Source organism: Cryptotermes secundus, unplaced genomic scaffold, assembly GCF_002891405.2.
Source record: "Cryptotermes secundus unplaced genomic scaffold, Csec_1.0 scaffold97, whole genome shotgun sequence".
NCBI classification, from domain to species: domain Eukaryota; kingdom Metazoa; phylum Arthropoda; class Insecta; order Blattodea; family Kalotermitidae; genus Cryptotermes; species Cryptotermes secundus.
In genome coordinates, this window is record NW_019720561.1 from 1,470,453 (window position 1) to 1,495,479 (window position 25,027).

At 40.6% G+C, this 25,027-nt stretch overlaps 1 protein-coding gene across 2 annotated transcripts in view; it reads right to left on the reverse strand.

Moving 5' to 3' along the window:
• The window catches only part of LOC111867985, a 599,613-nt gene that overhangs the window by 493,951 nt on the left and 80,635 nt on the right, over positions 1 to 25,027 (reverse strand). The gene's annotated exons all lie outside the window — the stretch shown is intronic.

Here is a 25,027-nt window from a genome sequence, read left to right on the forward strand (position 1 = left end):
GTGTACTAATAGATTCATTTGTATTCAGTGAGCTGGAGTGAATTAAATAATTACTAAATGCAACGGTCTAAAGAGGTGTGTGTGATTGTAGTGAAAGAATCTTCCTGCCCTGCCCGAGCCAGACTCGTAAGCTCCCGGGATAAGAACTCATCTCTACACATTAGAGAGCAGAACCCAGATACTCCCGTCTTTCCCTACTCGCGGGACACCTAATAGTAGTACGGGAAACAAACTCCCGCCTACCAGCACCAACAACCACAATTCTCCTCCCTTCCCACCTAACTTCTCGCCATCCACGAGAAGAGGGAGGAGGGCAGTAACTCCAGAGGTGGTGTCCAGACCCGAGGTGCAGCTGAGGCGCAGCACCGGAAGGAAGAGGACGGTGTTAAGTGACGACCAACGTAAGGGGCCCAACGAAGTGAGCGGTTAAAATCCGTCTGCACTGTGTAACATTTTTTAACGTTTGATATATTGTCATGAAATAATTCTAGCCAGCCCGGTCAGTCTACAAGGTAGAACTAGCAATAGCTAAGTCACGCACATCTGTTGTTTTAATTCCGTGTTATGGAAAGCTTCTGGTTTCTTACTACCTCCTTTATCATCCATTTATTCTACTCTCTCGCATTACCATAGGTAAAATATAAAGTGATGTGCACATCTGCCTACATTCTTCACAAGGAAAATCGATGCGCCCAGAGATCTGCGTTTATCGAACCGAGTTCATTGTGGATGGCAAAGAGAACGCTTAAACCGTAAGCGGTGTGTTGTAACTTGTGGTTCGCTTAGCTGCAGAAGAGCTAAGTGGAAACAAAGGAACGCAGAAGTGTGTGTACAAATATACAAGCTGCGAACAAAAGAAAGGCTGAGAGCAAATACTGAAACGTGAAAGGGTGAAGAAGTGTGAAACCCGGAGGGATGAACGCCACAATACCAAAATATGAAAGACAAAGAGAACGGTAAATTAGTTCTGTTGGAAGGCCATGTAGGTCACGTGACGCGATGCGCCTTTCTTCCAAGTGAAGGATCGTATCAATGTTCTGAGGACATATTTTATTCAAACACGCTTTTTTTTTCTTAATTTTATTTTCCTGTATTGTTTGAACTTCCCCTACGTGCTTCACAAAATCCTAATTAACATTCTTCAACTTATTAAGCCCATTGAAGCGTTCTCTTCTGTTTTCAGTTCTTTTTTTAATTAAAATAAACAAAGGTAATTATCTAAAGTGGACATACCTGAAGGCACTTAAACGTTATGAAGGATGCATAAGACGTCTTAATAAGAATTTTTTTTAATTTGTTTTATTGTTTTAAAATACGTAAAGTCTTTTTCGCAGAATTCTAAAACGAAAGACTATATAATATAAAAGCATGAGTTGGTCGAATAAAACCTAATCTAAAATCAATTATACCTATACACCACATAAAAAAATAACGACCCTCTTCGTGTTTAATTTATGTATTACTATCGAGACCTTCCCAAAAATAGAATGGTATCATTACAATTAAAGCCAATCAATTGTAATTATTGTCCTTAATATTAGGAAATAATTTTTTTTTTCGTTGGCACTACAGCCCCAGTGCGCCTAGGCCTACCTCCATGAACTTCTCCGTTCACTGAGTTGGATTCGAACCCATGATCCCGGCTTCCGAGCGAGCGAAGACAGTGCATGCCTTAGATCGCTCGGCTACCGTGACCGGCAGTGTATAAGAATAATATATAAGAATTCAGTTCGTACCTCACAGGAAACCGATCCGAACCCACGGTCCCGGCTTCCGAGCGAGCGAAAACAGTACATGCCTTAGACCGCTCGGCTACCGTGACCGGCATTAGGAAATAATTACTGTTTAAAAATATGAACAATTTTATCCTTACGTATGTAGAGTTCAGGTATTGGACACGAAAATTTGAAAGAAATTAATGATGGTGGGATGCTTCCTTCCTTTCTCCTCAGTCAGTTATCAGTTCTCGAAAGAAACAAGGCCTAAGTTCATCATTTCTGATTCCTCTGTTGGCATCATATTCCTCAAGTGGACAGAGTGTCCTACGTTCAAACTAGGGAGAAAACGTGCATCATTCCTGACAACAGTATACCACTCTTAATAAATATAGAAATCCACCACAGAAAGCCCTGAAAGCTGCAACAGTTGAGACGGAGCCAGACGTTCGTTACAACGAGATGCGAGAAACGGAACACTTGAATTAGGTGTTCTGTATGCAGTTGGCAGAAGGTAATAATAGTTGAGGAGTTTGCCTGAAGAGAGAGACCATCTTGACGAGGCGGGGTCTAATACAAAAAAGAAAGTCTCAGATCTGAGACAGTAAAACATGGTCGCGAATCCCACAGGACTCGGACCCGAGAATGACTGCGCTGGCGACGCCCATCAGCAATTTTAAATGACAGACCCGTCCTCTCATGAGAGAGACCGCCCCACATCAACAAACCCGCAAGTGTCTGACTGTAATAAAAATCTAGTCGTAAGCCCCAGATGCGTGTTTTATACCAAGGCACACTAGCCGACCGACTGCAAGTTGTAATATGACTCGGTTCAATTTGGAAGTAGATGGAGACGAAAAAGAAAGTATCGCATCTGAGACAGTAAAATGTGGTCATGAGTTCCATGAGACTCGGACTAAGCTGACTCAAGGGCCGCGCCATAGTTCAAGCGGTTAGTCGCTGGTTTCCCACCCCGCCGGCCCAGGTTCGATCCCGGGTCTGGTCAAGTTGGATTTGTGGTAGACAAAGTGGTGCTGGGGCAGGTTTCCTCCGAGTACTTCGGTTTCCCCTGCCAATCTTCATTCCACCAATTGCTCCACAATCACCCTCACCTATCATCTGGGGCTGGTACAATAGGCCAGAAGTGGCCGCAGTACAAGGGACTTAGTCCCACCCCACTAGCAATAAAAAAAAACTGACTAAAGGTTCGCAACTCTCTGAGTTGCATATTCTAAATATTCTAGAACAAGTAGCGGCTTACATCCGGAAAGCTACTTGGCGGGAGAAGTAGTGATTATTTCTAAATATAAACCAAGAACAGATGAACAAGCTTAAGGAGCTACAAATCAGTAAAAGCCATGCAGACATCAAAAGCCCAGCCGAGTGACATTTCAGACGCAGTTTCCCACATAACAGACACAGTAAGGACTTGATTGTTGCAGCATGAATCGATTTATAACTTACTCTGATTCAACAAAAGCAACAATGTTTTAAAAATAAACTCCCACACCCTTCCACGAAACAAATAAAGGTTCATGAAGACGGGAGGCGATGTCGAAACAAAACCCACCTTAGAACCATCAATTTCTCTCACTGCTCCTCCACTTGGAATAAAGGGTCAGTCATCTACGTCATCCTCACAAGGCTGCTTACTTTATGTCGTGTATAGGTCACATATATCCAAGCAAGATAAACTTTTTCAACTGTTTTTCTTCCTTCCGAATTTCACATGATTTTGCTGTTGCAGAGCTTCGCTGTTCCAGCATCTCTGTTCGAGCATACGCGGCTAGGCTTAGCACAGCAACCCATAAACCCGTCCCGTCCTGTCCTGTCAGAATTCTGCTAAATTTCTTGCTGTGTTATCACCCGGCTTTCTGCAGTGTGTCGCTCACCGGACACCTGGCATGGCTTAGAAGTTTAGTCCATCCACCCCTGTCCTGTTGGACTGTTAGTTAGCTTCTTGCTGTGTGATTCTATGTCTTTCTTCAGCATATTGGCCAGCTGGTGTCAGGACGACTTATTGGAGTAACATATCAGATCCAGTCCTCCCAAAATATTGCCTAATGCGAGATCTACTTCTACAGGACGTAATATCCACTTACTTTTCCATACGAAGTACTATAAGAAGACAGACGGTGTGACCATGATGTCATCGTTTGTCCCACTGCCATTCAACGTGACTTTGTCTTGGAAAATAAATTTCGATAAAACAGAAGATACAAAAACGACAAAAAATGGATTAATGGAGTGCTCTTGTGAGCAGGGCAATGAACCTTCGGGTTCCATAAAATAACGGGAAGTTCTTCAGTCGCTGCAGAATTGACGGCTTCTTAAGAAGGGTTCAGATACATGAATGAGTGAATGACGTAAACTACTGTAAATAAAACAGGACAAGAGTTCCAGAGGTTTGCCTTACTTAGGAAGGCTGAACTTCTCAAATTAAGAAATATTCGGTCAGGGAGACGCCAGAGGTAGGAGGATTCTGACTAGGTTTTCTAGGTGGAACGACAGTGAACTCAGTGGTACATCTGACTAAATCATAAGAAAGTATTCTCTAAGGCTGAGCCTTATGGGCCTGCCAAAGTACATACTGACCAACAGAAGTTGCCGAACACTATTCCCTGACGATGGTGTCAAAAACTGTCTCCGGTACTTGTGTCTTGGCTGCATACTGGCTTTCCTAATCGTCAGAGATTTTGTTATTTCTAGTAGCTGCAACGTCTTCCAAGACTTATGTTGTCCTTGTGCTTAAGTCATTAAGCATTACGCAATGAAGGCGCATGGGAGTGGATATATAAATCCACATTTTCTTAACCTCGGCACTAGTCGGGCTGATCCCCGTCCAAGGCGTCCTACCGACTGCATATGATTAAGAAACTGAAGTGAAACGAAGCGTTTCACGGATGCCCTATGCTCCAAGTGGAAGCAACAAGGACGGACGGACAGACGGATGGACAGACGGACAGACAGACAGACAGATATATAGATAGATAGACAGACAGACAGACAGACAGATAGACAGACAGATAGATAGATAGATAGATAGATAGATAGATAGATAGATAGATAGATAGATAGTCTTCAATTTACCCAGATACAGAAGCCGACTTCCTCTTACCCCGGATACACTTGCATTAGTGCACCCAATACTGCTTCATTGCCAAACTAATCAGAATTTGGGAAATATGCATATAAATTCCTTTGAATTTCGCTATATTTTCTGATTATCGATAAATATATCTAAAACTTAAGATCTTAAAAAGTTTAATAATTTGTATAATGTACCAAATTGTTTATAAGAAAAGCAATTGTGTAAAACATTTGTACAAATCCAGTTCGTAGTAAAATGTGTGTCATATAAACCGACAGGGATCAAAACAAAATTATTCCCAATCTCATTAATTTTATATTCCTGTTAGCAAATTTTCCTGCAATTTTTCACTACTTCCTGATATGTAGCATACAGGGGAACAGGGATCTCCCATATGCATTCACTCACTGCATTTTCAGAAAAATAGACGCCTTTCAACTGCATTTCTTTGATATTAAGAACTGGGTTTCTGGGCTCCTGGTTACGTTTCAGAGTCATGGCATAAACATATAGTTTTTAATGAATCTCTCCTACTGTTAAATGGACCATTTCTTGGACCTCTGCTCCTCTGGGAGCCCGAGATGTGGCAAGGCAACCACGTAATTCCGCCGGACCCACAGGCCATGGAATAATTAATTACGTGTTCCCACTCACAGCGTCTTCTCAAACGAACCGTCTGTCTGTGCAGTACAACAAGAACTACACACACAGAATACACCTCAACCTCATCCAACCCCCAAGCTAATTAAGCAATAATTAGTCTCTGTTTAATTATAACTTTTCCCACTTTTATACAAATAAGAGGTACCCAGTGTGTTGCAATCCAAAGTGAAAAGTAATTCAGATTTTTTTGTGCTTTATTTTCACGAAGAGCATAAAGTAAGGTAGGCCGCACACCGGCATGCGTCAAGACATGTAACAGTCAAGACACGATGTCTGCGACATGACGCAAAGAAAGGAGCACAGCTGAAACGAATGAGATTATGAAAACCGCCGCACATCGGTCTGAGTCATGATGCTGACCAATCACGAATGAAGGAAGACTGCGTCTTTGTCTCATGACTTGATGCTTGTCTTGATGCAGTTGGTGTGCAGCCTATCCATGACATTGTTCTTCTGAACGCCCGCAGGATTTACATCCGAAAATACTGTATATTATCGACCCGTCTTTATAAAACCGAGAGGCCTTTGCGCGACGCGGCTGAAAAACAAAGGATGAAGTGAATAAATATTTCAGAAAACCAAACGTATACATGGTACTTAACAATGTATATTTTAGAATTATTCTGATGTGATAACTCCATGGTGCCTTGTTATTTTTGAGAAGCCGTCAGTTACTCAGCTGTTCAAGAATTGTCAGATGTATTATGGAAGCCGAAGGGTCCCTAGACACAAGAACCCTCCATTGGTCCCTCTTTAGGCCAGATGAATCCAGTCCATACTATCTCATCCTATTTCTCTAAGGTCCATTTTAATATTATCCCGCCTTTGCCTAGGTCCTCCTAGTGTTCTCTTTCCTTATGGCTTACCGACCAAAAACTTATATTTAATTCTTTTAACCCTATGCGTGCTACATGACCTGTCCATATCACCCTCATTGATTTTATTTTAATTATATTTGGCGAGGAGTACAGGTTATGGAGCTCCTACTTACGCAATTTTCTTCAGCCTGTCATTATTTCATTCCTCTTCGGCCAAAACATTCTCTTCAGCACTTCTCAAATACCTTCAGTCCATGTCCCTCCCTTAACGTCAGAAAGAAAGTTTCGCGATATTATAAAGCTGCAGGTAAAATTATATTCTTCCTGTTCATAAGGCACGACAGCTTCATTTCTTGAACGCTTTGGCCTGCTCAACAATTTCCTTCCAACCACTTCTGTCCTGTGTGCGAGTTATCCACTTATAAAATCCTTTAGGTCTTCCCTTACGTCATCTTTTCATCTGATCAGGTAAAATTATAATTCTGCTTTTTTTTATTTTTTTAAGTTTTCTGACTACAGACGATAAGGCAAGAGCTCATGAACTGAATGGTAGCAAGCAGTATCCAAATTCAATCTTCTGTTAATGTCCTCCTCAATGAAATCGGAAGTTTAATATTCATTTAAGCTCATATTCGTAATTTGACTGATTTGCAGTTAGAACTCTTTGTTCTTGCATTAACGTTCTGTTACCTTGACATTTATCTATCTAAACATAATCACACTTTCCTTTACGTTAATGCTTCAGTAAATTTAATACCTTTTACTGTATCCCATGACATAAAACTTTTAAATGCAATTAGTTTCAAAATAAGAGTGAGTTTTCTATACCGTATTAATGTATTAGTAGCCCTTATTAGCAAAGTTAATTAGGAATGACGATTAAGTAGGAGCTGTAAAGCGTTCTCGTCCTTTACAGAATTAACATGAAACGTGCAGTTTTAAGTGTTACCAGCCGGCTGAAACAGTAGCAATAAAAGCTTTAGAAGACAACATTCGTAATTGCCCGTCAGTTTTACTGTTTATTTCTTTAGCGTTGGAATTTTTTAAGGAGAGAAAAGAATTGAAATTCGGGTTTCTCACACTGACTGAGTTAACTAACAAATTTTATACCAATTTCTCTCTCTCTCTGCTACCCAGTTAAGTATACGCCCTTGTGCTAGTAACAGCTTCAGTTCAGTGTCCGAAAAAATTAGAAATTCCGCTGAAATCGAATAGATGCCGTTCACACGTTCAAAACACTATTTCTTCAAGTTCTCTTTTTAATAATATCTCTCACCTACGCTAAAGTCTCCGAGGTGATAACTTCATTTCGGATTTTGTGAAATTTTGATATGTATTTCTTGTTTCGACCGGCTCTGTGGTCTAGTGGTCAGAGTTCCTGGCTACAGATCCAGAGTCCTAAATTTCGATTCTCGGCGGTACCATATTTTCTGAGTAGTGGGTCTGGAACCGGGTTTACTCAGCCTCGTGAGGAAAATTAAGGAGCTATTTCAAGGAAATAGAGGCTCCGGTCTAGAAAACCGAGATTAACCGCCTTGGGGATCCGTTGCGCTGACCACGCGACACCTATCCGCAAACGTTGACACTAACTTCACCGACAAGCGTCTGTTGCTCGGTCGGTATGGTTCGTTTGCGGACTAAAACCACGGAATTTGTATTAGTGACGTCATTCCCTGTAGGAAATAATGTACGAGAAAGGGAAAATTCTGTAAGAGTTTCTCAATATTACCACGATATCCCATTATAAAATACTCTAGGTACCGTTACTACGTATCTTTGTCTTAACGCGAATTTTACAATTCAGAGACCCATACTGGTCTGAAGCATGTACTGTCTTCGCTCGCTCGGAAGCCGGGATCGTGGGTTCGGATCTGTTTCCTGTGAGGTACGAACTGAATTCTTATATATTATTCTTATACACTGCCGGTCACAGTAGCCGCGCGGTCTAAAGCATGTACTGTCTTCGCTCGCATGGGAGCCTGAATTTTGGTTTCGAATCCCACACAAGGGATAGATGTTTGGTATGTATATGTGTTTATTCTGTGTTTGTGTTGTCCTGTGTTTAGGCAGAGGCTATAAAACGATCATGAATCTGAAAATCAGAGGCCAGGAACCAAGGGGGCTGTAGAACCAGTGAAAAAGGAACCCATACCACAAGCAAGATTAAAATAATTTCAACGGTTTGTCGCCATCACAGAGCAGAAATTAGTATTGTATCGGAATAAAGACGCCATACAGTGGCCGTTATTAACTTGATTGGACTCGGGCACAACAACAACAAAACCAGACTCTTTCTGTGCGTTGGGTACAGTACAGATGAACAGATCTCTTTCATGACGTGTGAATGATACCCACTGGGGCCGCAAAGGTCAATTGCTCCTCCGCGTATGCAGCAGTCTCTTTCAATCACCCTTTTCAAAAGCACGCTTCATTTGAAATACAAAACGTTCATTTCATAGACCGGAAGTGAGCGATAATTATTACCGTTACAAGAGCAGCACTATATACGAGTATAGTTAAGTGATCACACCGCAACTGCGAGTAATATCATAACATAAATATATGCCTATAAAAATTACTCTGCAATCTTGTCTCTTTGAGTCATCATAAAACTAAATTATGGCATATAAATTATAATTACTTTCGTCTAACAGTAAACCAGTCGCATAAATATGTATTTTTCTCTCTTCTTGCTCCAAATTTAGAGCATAGGGATGATCTTTCCGTTTCATTTATCACTTTTACAGACGGCAGGCCTCCTTGGGCAAGTGATCAGCTCGTCGCAAGGCCGCTATCTAAACACAGGACAACACAAACACAGAATAAAGACATACACACACCAAATATCCATGCCTTGTGTGGGATTCGAACCTATGATCCCGGCTTCCGAGCGAGCGGAGATAGTACGTGTCAGTTCAGTTGAATGAAGAGATGGTCGGTTAGTGACAGAGTTAGTACTGCTGAGGTTCAATCGTTGAGAGGTTGAGGTTATAGGAAGTTGGTTCCCCCGAAACATTTCCCATTACTAGAGTGTGCTCAATTCACGAAGACATCATTCTGTATTTCAGACAAAAGTTGTGCGGAAGTGCACTGTAAATATAGACATATTTTCTGGGTTTGTTTTATTGTTTGCCTCATAATGGCCAACATATAGTTAAGTGAACATCACAAATATAGGTACACACCACGCTCTGCACGTGTTTCCGCATGAATAAACCACCAGCGTGTAAAGTCACTCAACTGAAAAGTCTATTGTATCGGAATCGACCTGTATGTTAGTGTATTTAATCATCTAATTGTTTTTATGCCTTGAATGTTAAATGTATGTCAAAACAGTGAACATAGGAGCATCGCATTCCAATATTCATCTGCGTTTTGCGGAAAAATCACTTTCTTTTTTGTACATCAAGGAAAACACAACTGCGAAAACAAAGGCACTAGACATTCCAGTTACAAACACAAAACTCATTCAAAAAAGGAAAGTAACCAAAATAATGACATTATTTTCAACTATTAGCGCGACAGGAAAATTTTATATTTAAGGCTTTTTTTTTTGTTCAATAAGATGAGATAGGGGCGTTAAGTGGATATACCTATTTCCCGAATGCGAAGTTTATTAATACACGTATCCCATTTACATTTGTATGCATTTAATGCAGTTAAAGCCCACTACCACACAGCTGGTCACAAAAGAGATACTACACTGCACAACCAGAAGTTCTTCTTAATTTTCGTTGAATATTTAAGATATCAAAAAATGTTTCTAACAAAACTTCTGGCCCATGAAAGATCAATGTTTCTTATTCCGAATAATTTTTGTTCGATGAGTCATTTTCAAGTACCGCACGCACTTCTGTAAACAATCACAAGGATATTCATTACAATGTAACATTTACCCATAATGGAATAAACACATAACTTCAAAAGCAATGATATTGTGTACTACAGAACAATTAATGAAATGATTGTTGCGAGGTACAGGATGAAATTGAGGCACGCGGTAGAGTAGTTGGTTGAGGCACTATGTTACAAGCCGGTAGGTAGCTGGATCGAATCCCGATGAGGTGGTCTTTACAGTTTACCTAACCTTTCCAGCCACACTATGGCCCTGTGATTGACTCAACCTTTAACAGAAATGAGTATCAGGAATATTCTTGGGGGTAAAGAGCGGCCGGGGCGTAAGGCTGACAACCTTACAGCAATCTATGAGCCGACTATCTAGAAAATGTGGGAACCCCAACATCTGACAATCCTATAGGCCTCCATGGCCTGTTACAAAGATATCTCTACTTAATTTTACTTAAAAAGAAACTCCGTGGCCTTTAATCCGCAAGCGAACTGTACCGACCGAGCGACCGCCGCTTGTCGGCAAAGTTAGTGCCAACTTTTACTTTATCAGGATGAAATTAATCTTATATATTGAACCTGAAATTGTTCGTACTTTGTTGATGCAGGTGTGAATTACTCCAGCACTCTTACGGCCCTGGGCTGTTTTTAATCTAAACTGATTATTTTAAAAATGGGTTTATGGTTTCGTCGTGTTCGTTATGTCTCCTTGTCACTAATATATTCTGCATAAAATTATCGATCTTCGTGGAACTTGGCACCAATATCAATGCCACTAGAGGCCACTCCAACGTTACATTTCCTATTAGTCGTATTTTTTTATCGACAAGAATACCAAAGTGGCAACAGTGGAGACTGGTTAAGTGGAACATTTTCTAACGTCACTTAATATAAGTCCTGAAATTTTATCTCTAATAGATCCTGGAGGAGCATAAAACTTTTAAAGTAATCTTTTTAGAGAACGGCAATGAACAACATGGAAACCGTAAAAAATCCACATTTAGGAGCTGCCGGCTAATATGAAGCTCCGGTTTCATGTTCACCTGGAATCAAGGATAAACATTGAAACCCCGCTCGGATATACCGGCCGTTGGACCGAGATTCGGGCCCCATGAACTCCGAAATACTAAAGTTTTGGGCAGGATACTAGTTCAACAAAACAAAATACAAATTCCGTGGCCTGTAGTCCTCAAGCAAGCTATACCGACCGGGCGACTGCCGCTTGTAGGCGAATTTAGTGTCAACTCTTGCAGATAGAGGGTTTTACGTGGTCAGTGCAACGGATCCCCCGGCCGTTAATCTCGGTTTTCTAGACCGGAGCCGCTATTTCCTTGAACTAGCTCCTCCATTATCCTCACGAGGCTGAGCGGACCCCGTTCCAGATTCAATACTTCTCAGAAATTCTGGTAGCGCCGGGAATCGAACTCGGATCTCTGGATCTGTTGTCAGGAACTGTGACCACTACACCACAGAGGCGGTCTATAGTAGTCCAACAGTGAATCCAAACCAATGTAAATGACTTCGCTCATAGCGAATAACCAGTGTTAATTACAAATATTTACGCAATTCCGAAGTCAGAATGCTTTATAATAGGAACGTGCTAATCTTCCGCGGATATATGGACAATGTCATTAAATAGTTACAAAGGCACGACTTCTCATGAAGAGTATCCTACAATTTTTTATCTTTACATACTGAACTGCATTACATATTATTAGTAGGTAATGATTTTAAAATTAATGTTTTCAGTAGTACTATACTCATCCAAAAGGCTAATGAAGTTAATACTCCTTTCTAATTCTAATTGTCGTTTTTTAAGCCCAGTAATGGCGAATTTGATCCTTTGTGAGTAAAACTCTATGAATTCAGTGGCGGAAAAGCCAGTTATAATTCTCCAATTCGACTAAATGTTGTACTACAATATTAGCTTTGTGTGAAAGCCTAAGGGAAGAGCTTGGATGGAGGGTATTTCAGAACACATTGCTGAAGAGGATATTTGAACCCAAAAAATGGGAGATGGTAAGGGACGAAGGAGTAAAGTGTATAAAAAGTAGCTTCACAATACCGGGTGTCCAGATAAAAGGTCTCCAAAATAAAAAATAATACTTATATCTCCGAAAGTAATTGTCATACACGTAACCACTTTATCAAATCGGAAAGGAAAACTCTGAAAGATTTTTTTTCATGCCCAGCTTAAGCGCATGCGCCGTCACATTTCTGCCACCATGTTAGGAATCACCTGGACAGAGAGATGGCTGGGATATGAATTGGCAGAGGTGAACCAATCGCTTGGCCTCCTAGGTCACCAGATTTAACGCCTCTGAATATTTTCTTGTAGAGTTATGTGAAGAACATTGTCTGCCAGGTTAAGACCAACGACCTTCAACACTTGAAAGTCCCGAATAAGGGACGCTGTGGCTACGGTAACACCAAACATGCTGGGTCGTCTGGATATTTGTCGTGCCACCAAGGAAGCCCACGTTGAAATTTATTACGAAAGTTAAAAACTTTGTTAGTTCCCTTTTATAGTGGTGTAACCCATAAATGTGTTTAATAAAAGCTTCTGTGATGTAATTATTTTATTTTGAATACCTTTCATCCGGACACCCTCTAGTATTAGCAAGATGAAGTAAATGAGGGTGAGTTCGGTGGCTTCGAAGTAGAAATAAACTACTTTGAACAGATTCTTTATTTGGAAGCCGATAGTTACTGATGTGGTCAAGAAATTGTCTTCGTTTTATGAATGAAATTTTCGTTGCCGTTTTCACAAGAGCCAGATATTTTGATCCAGATAATATAAAACCTTAAAATATACGACGTCTCGGCAGAAAATGTAACCGAGTAAATCAAGAATAGAAGTTACCTCGTGACCAACCTGTTCGGTTCTATGTCCTCGCACAACTCGTATATGGCTAAATGAATTTTCATGGAGGTTGAAAGTGTGAAATTTTACTAAAATATTTCAACAAAATCTAATTTTTGTTAAAGACTGGAAACAGAACGGCCACTTTGCACGAAATCTGCTTGTGTTTATCCCAGTATCTTGAGCTCACCTCCGTTGTATGTAAGAAATCGAAACAATATCTTAAGCAAGTTTTGCAGAAAAAATGAAACATATTTGTCCAACGTATGTTTTCCGTAAATGTCAATATTAAATAAATGAGTGAAATTATTTCTACATATATTCAGTCATCTCGTAAGTCCAAAGCCGTTTGAGTGATTCAGATCAAATTTCAATTCTTCGAACCGCCTATTTTCTATACTCTCCAAATTATTTTCATATTGTTTTGAATCATGAAAAACACTATACATATAAGTCACTTTCTTCCTACAGATGACTGGTTTATCCAGTTACTCCTAGTGTTACATCTTACCTCTGAAGTAAAAAAGAACTAGTTATGCCTGTCAGTCCTTGAGCCTGTCTGCACGTCTATTTTCGCTTGTTTTTATCTATTTATGAGACAGTATCAGAAGTTTGTGTTCATAAATTGAAAATTTAGAAGCAATAATAGACAGAACGCCCAGACTGCATTTAATAGCCTTATTTACAATGGGTACCAGGGCTTCTTTCCTCGTGGATAAAGCGGCTGGAGAGTGAAGCTGACACACTCGCATTCGTCTAGTGCTAAAGTCCAGAATGGTGGAGCTATATTTCCGCTCCCCATAAGTTTTCATAGCATAATGGTTAATTAGTTATAGTACAGAGCCGACAATAGAAAATGACTACACTTAATATACTGTTAATACTGGCGTTTCTGGAATATAACCAATTAAATGTTTTTTAAATTGCGCTTCTGTGATTAGAGAGTGATTCTCTACTTTAAAATTTCCTGTTCTAACTATAGGCTATTTAGAAGTAAACCGAATTATAGGAGTGACGTGACTACATAACTTTTCTCATCGTAACCAAGTTCACTTCCATAGAATGACCAGTTACTGCCATAACGGGGCCACGCCATAGTTCAAGCGGTTAGTCGCTGGCTTCCCACCGCGGCGGCCCGGGTTCGATCCCGGGTCTGGTCAAGTGAGATTTGCGGTGGACAAAGTGGCGCTGGGGCAGGTTTTCTCCAAGTACTTCGGTTTCCCCTGCCAATCTTCATTCCACCAACTGCTCCACAATCACCCTCACCTATCATCTGGGGCTGGAACAATAGGCCAGAAGTGGCCGCAGTACAAGGGACATAGTCCCACCCCACTAGCAGTAAAAGAAAACACTGCCACAAATTTAAAACCCACTTAGACAAGAAATAAATTGGCAATATAATAATAAAATATTTTATCCGTGAAAATAAACGAGATGCGGTTTGGAAACCGATAATGGGAGTATACAGCGATCATAAAGAATTAACCTTACCAGAATTTCGTGTGGTTAGTTTGAGGAAACATAGAGATACGTTCTGCTGGTTACTTACCTTTTCTTCTACTAGTTCAAATTATAAAGAGCTCACCTGTAAAAGAACAAGAGACAATATTATATCTGGTGAATGAATAAAAACATACTGCGTGTATGTTCCTTGTGTGTGTGTGCGTGCGTGTCTGTTCGTGTGTGTGTTTGTGTGGGGGGGGTTATACTGGCTGAATTACCCGTTCCTATCCCGTTTATTTTAAATAAACTAAGAATTTATTACATCAGAAATGTATTTCGTATTATTACTTAATGCTCGGGCTCTATAACTACGAGCATGTCAATCCAGCGTTCCTGTACTAGTACATCTCTAACAAATTGCGTATTAAATGGAAAGATAATTTAACCCTTAATTGAAATACGAAAGTCAACATACTGCGAGAAAAGAGGATGACTTTCCACGGTTATCAGCACATACGTTCTCAAAAGGGAATGCCGTGCCATCTCATATATCTCCAACTGTTTACCGCCATGACACGGGATGGTGACAGGTCTCGTAAACTCTACACACACACACACACACACACACACACACACACACACACACACACACGCGCGCGCATGAGGAACCATATATGCTTGCCTAGTGACGAACGGCTGTGGCCATAGATCTAGTTGACCTATAATGGCATTACCAATGTTCATGTAAAAGTACTCTACAAAATATCCGACTAATTAATTCAGTAAAGAGGCAGAAATTCTGTTATTGTGCACTTGTAGACCCAACGTTTTTTTTTTCCTTGGCACTACAGCCCCAGTGGGCCTAGGCCTACCTCCATGAACTTCTGCGTTCACTCGGTTTTTCTAGATCTTACACATTCGGTAGGACTCCTTGGGCGAGTGATCAGCTCGTCGCAAGGCCTCTACTTGTATACAAACACAGAAAAACGCACACAAACATCCATTCCCCGAGTTGGATCGGAACCCACGATCCCGGCTTCCGAGCGAGCGAAGACAGTGCATGCCTTAGACCGCTCGGCTACCGTGACCGGCAACGTTTCTTATACATGGAGAAATTTTGATAATAAACACCCACTAAGAAGTACTGTCTCCATACAAGTCTAGGGAAATCACAGAACAGGCGATTATGTTGTCTATCTTTGACATTCACATCATTATTTATAATCTCGTAGTTGGAGATAATAAAATTACGTTCATCCATGTTCCTTTGGCGTTCCTGCCACAATTTGGGCCTCGACGTGCCTCCACGAAACTCTCCGTTTCACTTCGGTTTACTAGACCTTAGACAATTTGTAGGATTCCTTGGGCGGGCGATCAGCTCGTCACAAGGTTTCTACCTGTACACAAACACAGAAAGACGCACACACAAACACTAAATATCCATGCCATGTGTGGAATTTGAACCCACGATCCCGGCTTCCGAGCAAGCGAAGACAGTGCATGCCTTAGACCGCTCTACTACCGTGACCTACTTCATCCATATTATATGCAATTAATCAATTGGGCCGGTCATTCTTGAGAGGCTAATAATCTTTCATCTGGGAAATAAATTCCCCAAAGTTTCTGGAATACAAAATGTTACGTTAATAACTTCTTCAAAACAGCCCGTTATCGAACCTATGGACTGAACAGAGTGCAGTGAAAATATCACATCCTCTAACTTTGAGATCAAATACTATATTACTCCAGCCCCTCAGGGTCACCAAGCCGCATCCACTCGCCCAGTTTTGTGCTAGTTATATATTTATAAAAATACGTATTTGTTAGCATAAATTCAAAACACTTGAAACAGCTTGCAGTCTTGCTGCTTGTGTTATTATGAAAGTTACAACAATTTTCGTTTCATTTCGAGAAATTGTTTGCAATTAATATGTTACTTCTGGTGAACTTAATTTTATTATTATAAAAGTAAGTTTAAAATAACTAGATAAATTTCTTTCCATCGTCAATGCCGAGGCCAAGAATACGTAGATCTGTGCATCCACTGCCCCCATACACCTTCATATTGTAGTACTTAGTTAAGGTATGAAAAAATTTAGCGTTCATTATTTGTCCCACACATGCATTTCTAATTTTAATAGCTTCCACTTCTTTTGAAACTGTCAGACTGCATTGTGTTCTTCATTGTCCTTATTTTTAATACTACGTGAATAATGCATTATTCTCTTCGGCAATTTCCTCTTTACATTACCAGATATATACATATATATATATATATGTGAGTCAAAACTTTCTGCTATTTTATAATGAAATTACAATGTAGCTATATATGACAAACAACATATAATAATTTTAATTTTAACTTCTATCAATTTAATATATATAAAAATAAAATCAGATTAAATTTATACAACCACTGAATAAAAATCCATTTAATTAAAACCGGAACCTCTGATTTAATGATAGAAAAGGAATCATCTTGGTGTATTGAATAGTGATTCAGTAATATAAGAAATGCCGGTCACGGTAGCCGAGCGGTCTAAGGCATGTACTGTCTTCGCTCACTTGGAAGCCGGGATCGTGGGTTCGGATCTGTTACCTGTGAGGTACGAACTGAATTNACGGAGAAGTTCATGGAGGTAGGCCTAGGCCCACTGGGACTGTAGTGCCAAAGAAAAAAAATATATAAGAAATAAACGTACATCTTTCCTGCATGTGTGAAGGGATGAGTATGCTAATGAATATATACAGCAGAGGTCACTAAAAACGTGGAAAAGCCGAGTATGATTTTACCTCGATGTCATATTGGAAAGCTAGGGATGAGGGAGGAAGGTTAAATTATTGAGCTGAAATTCCAGCTACGAGGTCAAATTTAATCAACTTATGATACATGTTCGTCCGAACAAGCCACAGAAGATATATCTGTATGTATGTTATACACGTCAGTCCACAGTGGGCTTCTAGTAGTGGATAGAATTTCATATGGAAGTTACCAAAATTCCATCTGTTTTACAATAACGTTGTTATAGGGGTGGCTTCTTGTTTCCTGCAAGAGAAAAGTGTCGATTTGTGTAACACAGGTTCGTGTCCGAATTTTCCGTATTGCGGGAGAATTGTTACATTCTATTACATGAGCTGCATGCGCTTGGAATCAATACGTAACCAAGAATTCGACTGTGATTAAAGGCTTTCTTTCTAACAGAACTGCAATTAGATTGTCAGAGATTACATTTACGATCTTTTCACTGCATTGAATTGCGTTAACTCATTATAAAATATATAAGAGAATTCCCTCGCGTTATATTCGAAACTGTAAATGAAGGTGGTCTAATGGTCAAAGTCCTAGCTACAGATTCAGAGGTCCCGGGTTCGATTCCTGGTACTACCAGATTTTCTGGGAAGCAATGGGTCTGGAAGGGAGTCCACTCAGCCTCGTGAGGATAATTGAGGAGATACTTGAATAAAAGGCAGCACCATGGCTCAATCGGTTAGTCGCTGGCTTACCACCGCGGCGGCCCGTATTCGATCCCGGGTCTGGTCAAGTGTGATTTGTGGTGGACAAAGTGATGCAGAGGCAGGTTTTCTCGCAGTACTTCGGTTTCCCCTGCCAATCTTCATTCCACCAATTGCTCCACAATCACCCTCACCTATTATCTGGCGCTGGTACAATAGGCCAGAAGTGGCCGCAATACAGGGTACTTAGTCCCACCCCACTAGGAATAAAAAAAAGTAATCCTTGAATGAAAAATTAACGACTCCGGTCTAGAAAACTGAGATTAACGGCCATGAGGATTCGTTACGCTGACCACACCACACCCTATGTCCGCTAAATTTGGCACTAACTATGTCGATAGGCGGCGGTCGCTCGGTCGGTATAGTTTGCTTGCGGACTTAAACCACGAAGTTTCTTTTATTCTTTAACTATGTCGCTCTCTCTCTCTCTCACTAATGCTCTACAGCCCTTTGGACCTTGGCCGCTTTTCCAGTTCCTTAATCCTATACACAATCGGTAGGACTCCTTCCACGTGAGATCAACCCGTCGCAAGGCTGCTACATACTCACAAAACAACACAAACAGAGAATTAACGCACACAGAGACATCCGTGCCTCTAGTGGGATTCGAACGCACGATCCCAGTGTTCGAGATGGCGAAGGCAATTCATGACTTAGAAGGTGCAGCCACTGTGATCGGCATTAAAATCTTCCCCATACAATTTAAATCTCAGCTTATATTTTGCTTAAAATTTTAATGTGTTATAACCAATCATTATGCTTGGCAACTATCAAACTAACTAACAAATTGAACGTCAGAAGAAAACCCCTCCTTGAGAAGCCCATAGACGCTCGGATGGTCACCAGACTGCACGCCGTTAATCCAACCCGAAAGTTCTCTACGCCGTGGTTCCGTTAGAGCAGCCGACCGCCGCGCTGGGCAGTTGCGAACCAATAGGGCAGTCGGTGGAGACGTTTGGGTGGTTTCGTTGGAGCGTGAATATTTTTTGTAGCTGTGAGATATCCTTCAAATGGAAGGCATGGCGCGTAACCGCAATAGTCTGGTTATTGCTACATGGGAACAGCGACGAAGTACTCCAACTCTTAAGAAAGAGTTGCCAACAAAATTAGTTGAACCTACTGGAGGGGCACGCGGTAGCGTAGTTGCTTGAGGCACTATTCTATAAGCGGGATGGTCACGGGATCGAATCCCGACGAGGTTATTGGATTTCTTTCAATTTTCCTAATCCTTCCAGCCGTACTATGACCCTGGGGTTGACTCAGCCTCTAACAGGAATGGGTACCAGGAATCTTCTTGGAATATTCTTGTTGGTAAAGGGCGACCGGCGCGTAGGGCTGACAATCTTACCACCATCTATGAGCCGATTGTCTAGAAAATATGGGAACCTCAATAACTCACAACCCTATGGGCCTCCAAGGCCTGTTACAGGGATACCTTTATTTACTTACTTACTTACTTACTTACTTACTTACTTACTTACTTACTTTACTGGGAGGGGCTTTTATTCTTTGCTAGCAAGTTGACATGCGAGAGAGGATGTAGAAGTTATGGGAGATATCAGATTATATAACTACATATTTAAGGCCGTCTTATTGCTCAGACTGTTAGTCACAGACATCTCACCGTGGCTGCACGAGTTCAATTCCAGGTCAGGTCATGTGTGATTTGTGGTGGACAAAGAGGCACTGAGCAATTTTTCTCCGAGTACTTCGGTTTCCCCTCCCATTTCTCATTCCACCGACCGCTCCATATTTATCATCATCTATCATCTGGTGCTGGTATAATAGGTCAATTAGTAGCCGATGTACCAAGTGATCTCAGCCTCACCCCACCCCAAGAAATTAAAAAAGATCATGTGTACTTCTAGTGGATAGCAGACAACCACTTTGGGCTGAAGTGCTACGGCTTGCAATACAACGCACCAGAAAGGGTACTGACTCTCCGCCGTTATGCGGAGTTCCACAGTTTCAACGACGCTATACATTTGCCGTGACCACAAGGTCCCGCCTTTGAACCCTACCACATCCGCAATGTTCATAGCCCCATTAGCGATGACAAGAAAAGTGCAAAGGCGAGGTGGCTTCTAATGGCGCCATGTTGATACCAAGAGCAATATATATTACATAGGCGACAACCACGGGAAGCATGATACTATGAAACCATAAACGTACCTTCCGAAGTCATTAAAAGCAGTACAAAACATTATTAAAATGTATACTTCAGTTCACCATTAACAGATCGGCAAAAGTGATCATAAAATATTTCTTTGAAATATGCACTCATTTTTATTTACACATTTATTCACTTTTATGATTTTGTTTGGAGCATCTGGTAGCTTAGTTGGCTGTGCCGGAAGGTGGCGTGTTCGAATTCCGATGAGGTGGATTTTTAATTTACATAATCCTTCCAGCCGCACTATAGCCCAGGGGTCTACTCAGCCTCTAGCAGAAATGAGTACCAGCAATCTTCCTAGGTGGTAAAGGGTGACCGGCACGTAAGGCTGACAAACTTACCGCTATCTTTGAGACGAATATCTAGAGAAAATGTGGGTGCCTCGATGACTCACAACCCTATGGGCCTCCATGGCCTGTTATAGGATAGATTTACCTTTACCTTATGATTTTGCTCGGAATGTTTATAAATTATTAGCGGCACTATGTTACAAGACGGAAGGTCGCGGGTTCAAATACCGATGAGGTCATTGGATTTTTTCAATTTACCTAATCCTTCCGGCCGCACTATGGCCCTGGGGTTCACTCAGCCTCAAACAGAAATGAGTACCAGGAATTAAATAAATAATTTTCCTGGGGAGTAAAGCGCGGCCGGCGCCTAATACTGACAACCTTACCGCCATCTTTGAGCCGATTGTCTAGATAATGTGGGACCCTCAACGTTTCACAACCCTATGGGCCTTCATGGCCTGTTACAGGGATGGCTCTACTTTACTTTATGTTTAGAAATTATTCATTCAGTGTGATTTCAAACATTCGGATATTAAGAAGTTGCTTAAAAGAAATTCATAAATCATTCCGTTACAATATGTCAGTTCCCTAAAAGCTTGTACGCTTTTCCTCTTACTGAAAAGAAGTCTTCCTCAAATCTCCGTTGTTACTTTTCTCCGTCTTATAATATAGTTCACAATGCCTCCTCAACTTTCTCCCCTTATGCATGCTATTTCCACGAAATCTTCGGTCTCTCTTTGATACTCTTCTCTCAAATTCCTTTCCTGCATAATTATTGCTCTCGTGTGTGCCCCTGTGCTGACACAGAAGCCGGACTCAGGAACACAATTATGTCTATGTTGATCTTTTTAATTGCTTACAAAAATAACCTTCCAACTTTTTTAGATTTTTCATCTTTTGTGGTATGGAATCATACACTTCCGCAAGTGGACGCCAATGTTTCGAGAAAAACCACTGCTTCTATATTTAGTTGTACAACCTACACGGCGTGCGCCGGGATAGCTCAGTCGGTATAGCGACTGCCTATGGGCCGTCCAGGCTGGCTCTGGGGCCCACCCAGCCTCATATCCAATGGATACTGGGTGCTCTTTCCCCGGGGGTAATGAGGCAGGAGCGTGAAGCTGACAACTGACCTCCAGGTTGTGCCGAGATCAAGAAAATGTGGATCTATACATCCTAATTTTATCATTCTAACAATATTTTCCACAAATTTCAAGTTATGATGCTGCTTTAACATAACATTCGCGCTGAAATCTTCACAACAACCACTGTGAGAACCTCATAAAATTTAAAATGATTTAAAATTCAGAAGGTACTATTATGAAAATGAGAAAGAGTTATAGAACCTTAGGAGAGCTGGAAAGAAGACACAGAATAGCAAGAATTTAAATAAAAAATAAAAAATTAGCTCATAATATGCCAACCAAAGAAAAAGCTGTGTTACAGTTCCTTTGACCCTTTGGTATGCCACGAGATAAAGTTATAGCAGTCGACTTAATGGACCAAAAATAGTAATCGTTCTACATACACGGAAGTTTTGTGATTTTACTGTTATATTTGTTCCAGATCTTCGAATTAATTTTTTTAAGAATTCTGAGTCATCTAAAAGGTATGCCAATGAGCTAAGAATGTGGGTATTCAGAAATAATTGCACCTGTACCTACAAAGAACAAAAATAGATTGCGAGGTACAAAATAAGACCTTATTTTCATCATTTCCAACGAAAATTGCTATTCATTTGTGCCGTTTTTATCCCTATCACAATGAGCCTGCACACATGAGAGATATGAAGGTGGTAACTGTTAATTAATATAAAAATTAACATTAAATTTGAGTTGCATATTATCTAAAATAATCCCTTCATAGGGTCCAGATATGAGTTTAACTGTTTCTAGTGGTACGAACCACAAAAGTTTTTATAGACCTATAAGTTGAAAATGAAATTTAAATTTACAAACTTGGTAAAACCGAGAATATTAATATCATTCTTAGAAATTAGCTAACTCTGAAAACTTTAAATAACTGGGTCTATGAACACGACAATTTATAATATTTTGGTCCATAAATGGACTTATCTGGCTGAAGTGGGAAACAATATTTACGCCAGCAGTGCGTTGAATTCTTTCATCTATGCAATAAAACATGCTTTGTTAATTTATTTCCAAAAATTACCCCCATTTCTTTCAAGACAGAATTCCATGTTAATTACGAATTGTGCGTGTGTTCTCCCTTGAGCTGCTCAGAGGCACTGTCTGTCTGTTCTGTTCTCTGTTGCCCTCGGGCGGTGCGATACGATACATCGACCTGACTGAGCCGGTCGGCTATGCGCTCTTCTGCAGACGCACGCTGCAGCAAGTACCTCAATTGTTTCAGTCAAACAGGCCAACTGACCAAACAACTGATGACCAATTCTACCACACACCAACCCAAAAACCGAAAGTCTAATTAACCTACAAAATTTACCAGTTAATTAAATAAAAATTATCTAATCAACTAATCACTCTACAAAACTTCTAAGCTATCGATAAAGTAACCTATTAACAAACTAATTAACTACACAATCAAATAACAGAGGAACAGTTCAGTAGACCACCTAATGAACTAATTATCCAACAAACACTTCACTTACCAATGAGCTAACCGGCCAGTTGTCTAAACACATATCTACCCAACCAATCATGCAAACAATCAACAATTTATTTTCAACGACTAAACTTTTAAGTAACCTATCACATATTCCTGTGGCGCTACAGCCCCAAATTGGGCCTACGCCTACCTCCATGAAACTCTCCGTTTCACTTCGGTTTACTAGATCTTACACATACGGTAGGACTCCCTGGGCGAGTGATCAGCTCGTCGCAAGGCCTCTACCTGTAGACAAACACAGAAAAACGCACACAAACATCCATGCCCTGAGTGGGATTCGAACCCACGATCCCGGCTTCCGAGCTAGCGAAGACAGTGCATACCTTACACCGCTCGGCTACCGTGACCGGCAACCTATCACATAACCAAACAAAAAACTAGATAATCAACAATACATTTAAGTAGCTGATTAAGTAACCAACCGAACTTCAAACTGTCTAAACAAATTATTTTCTACGTAACTAGTTAAGTAAGGAAATGTTCTGATCTATTATAATTTTAAATAATAAGAAAAACATTCAACACATAACAATTAAACCAAAAACTAACCATTAATCAACCAAACGTGTGAATAATCAAGTAGATTAATAAAATAATTAATTCGAAATGTGAAAGATATGAATTTGATAAATTATTTAAAACGTCTGATAATATTGCTAAAAATTATTGTTATAGAAGATTTTGAGACAAGAAATGTAACATTTAAGGCGATTTTGCTGCTTTTTCCCCCTCAGAACAATTTTTTTTTCTCAAAAACATTGTTAAAAGCTCCAATTATATTTTCTTATTCTTATATATTTATTTAAATAAATCATTTTCATTTATTTTTCATACTTTATTTAACGGCATTATCAGTAGCTGATATTATGCAATGCAGAATGTGGGATGATTACAATTAAGGAACTGGAGATGACGTGAACGGAAATGATCGTGACCCGGTCTGTGTTACTATTCTGGCACTGGAAAGACTGAGCAGGATCACAAAAAACTATATTCAGGATAATCGGTCTCCGTGACGGGATATCAACTCAGGACCTCAGGCCGCGCCATAGCTCAAGCGGTTAGTCGCTGGCTTCCCACCGCAGCGGCCCGGGTTCGATCCCGGGGTCTGGTCAAGTGGGATTTGTGGTGGACAAAGTGGCGCTGAAGCGGGTTCTCTCCGAAATACTTCGGTTTCCCCTGCCAAGCTTCATTCCACCAAATTCTCCATCATCATAATCACCAGGGCCATACTACAATAGGCCAATCATTGGCCGCCGTGCCGAGTGGACCCAGTTGGACTCCACCCCCCCCCACTAAGCGTATTAAAAAAACATTGTCCTTCTGTTTAATTAAACACTATGCCATGGAAACAAATGGCGGAGTGGAGGTATAGCTCCACGATTTTTGATCTTGGCACTTTATGGAAGCATGACGCCCTTGTCGCTTCACTACCTGGGAAAGTCGCCTCCGGTACCCTTTGGATAGGAGGCTGTGTGGGCCCCAGATTTGGTTTGGACGCTAGAGAGGAAAGAAAAGTCTTGCCCCTGTCGGGACTCGAACACCGCCCATCCATCCCTTAGGCCATCGCTATACCAATTAAACCATCCCAACTTTCTTCTTATACCACTGTCAGTTGTAAATAAACCACAAAAATATTAATCTTAAAAACCTTACTACATATTTCTCTGAAATATCAATATATTTAATAACTGATCTTAATAATCCAAATTCAGTTTGGAGATTACTGAATGAGATTTCGTGTAACCTGAAGAAGATTCGTCGCTGTTACTCTGTTTTCTTCACGCTGCCCGCTAACGCAAAATTAAATATTTTGTCTGAGTTATTAACCTTCAATAAAATCCGAGCATAGTTACAGATTAGGAATGACCGAATGAAAGCATAGGCTGTGCCTAACAACTGCAATTACATCGCAAATTCTGCGACACGTGTTGTAAAGTTGTCCCTTGTGTACAATCAGTTTCCC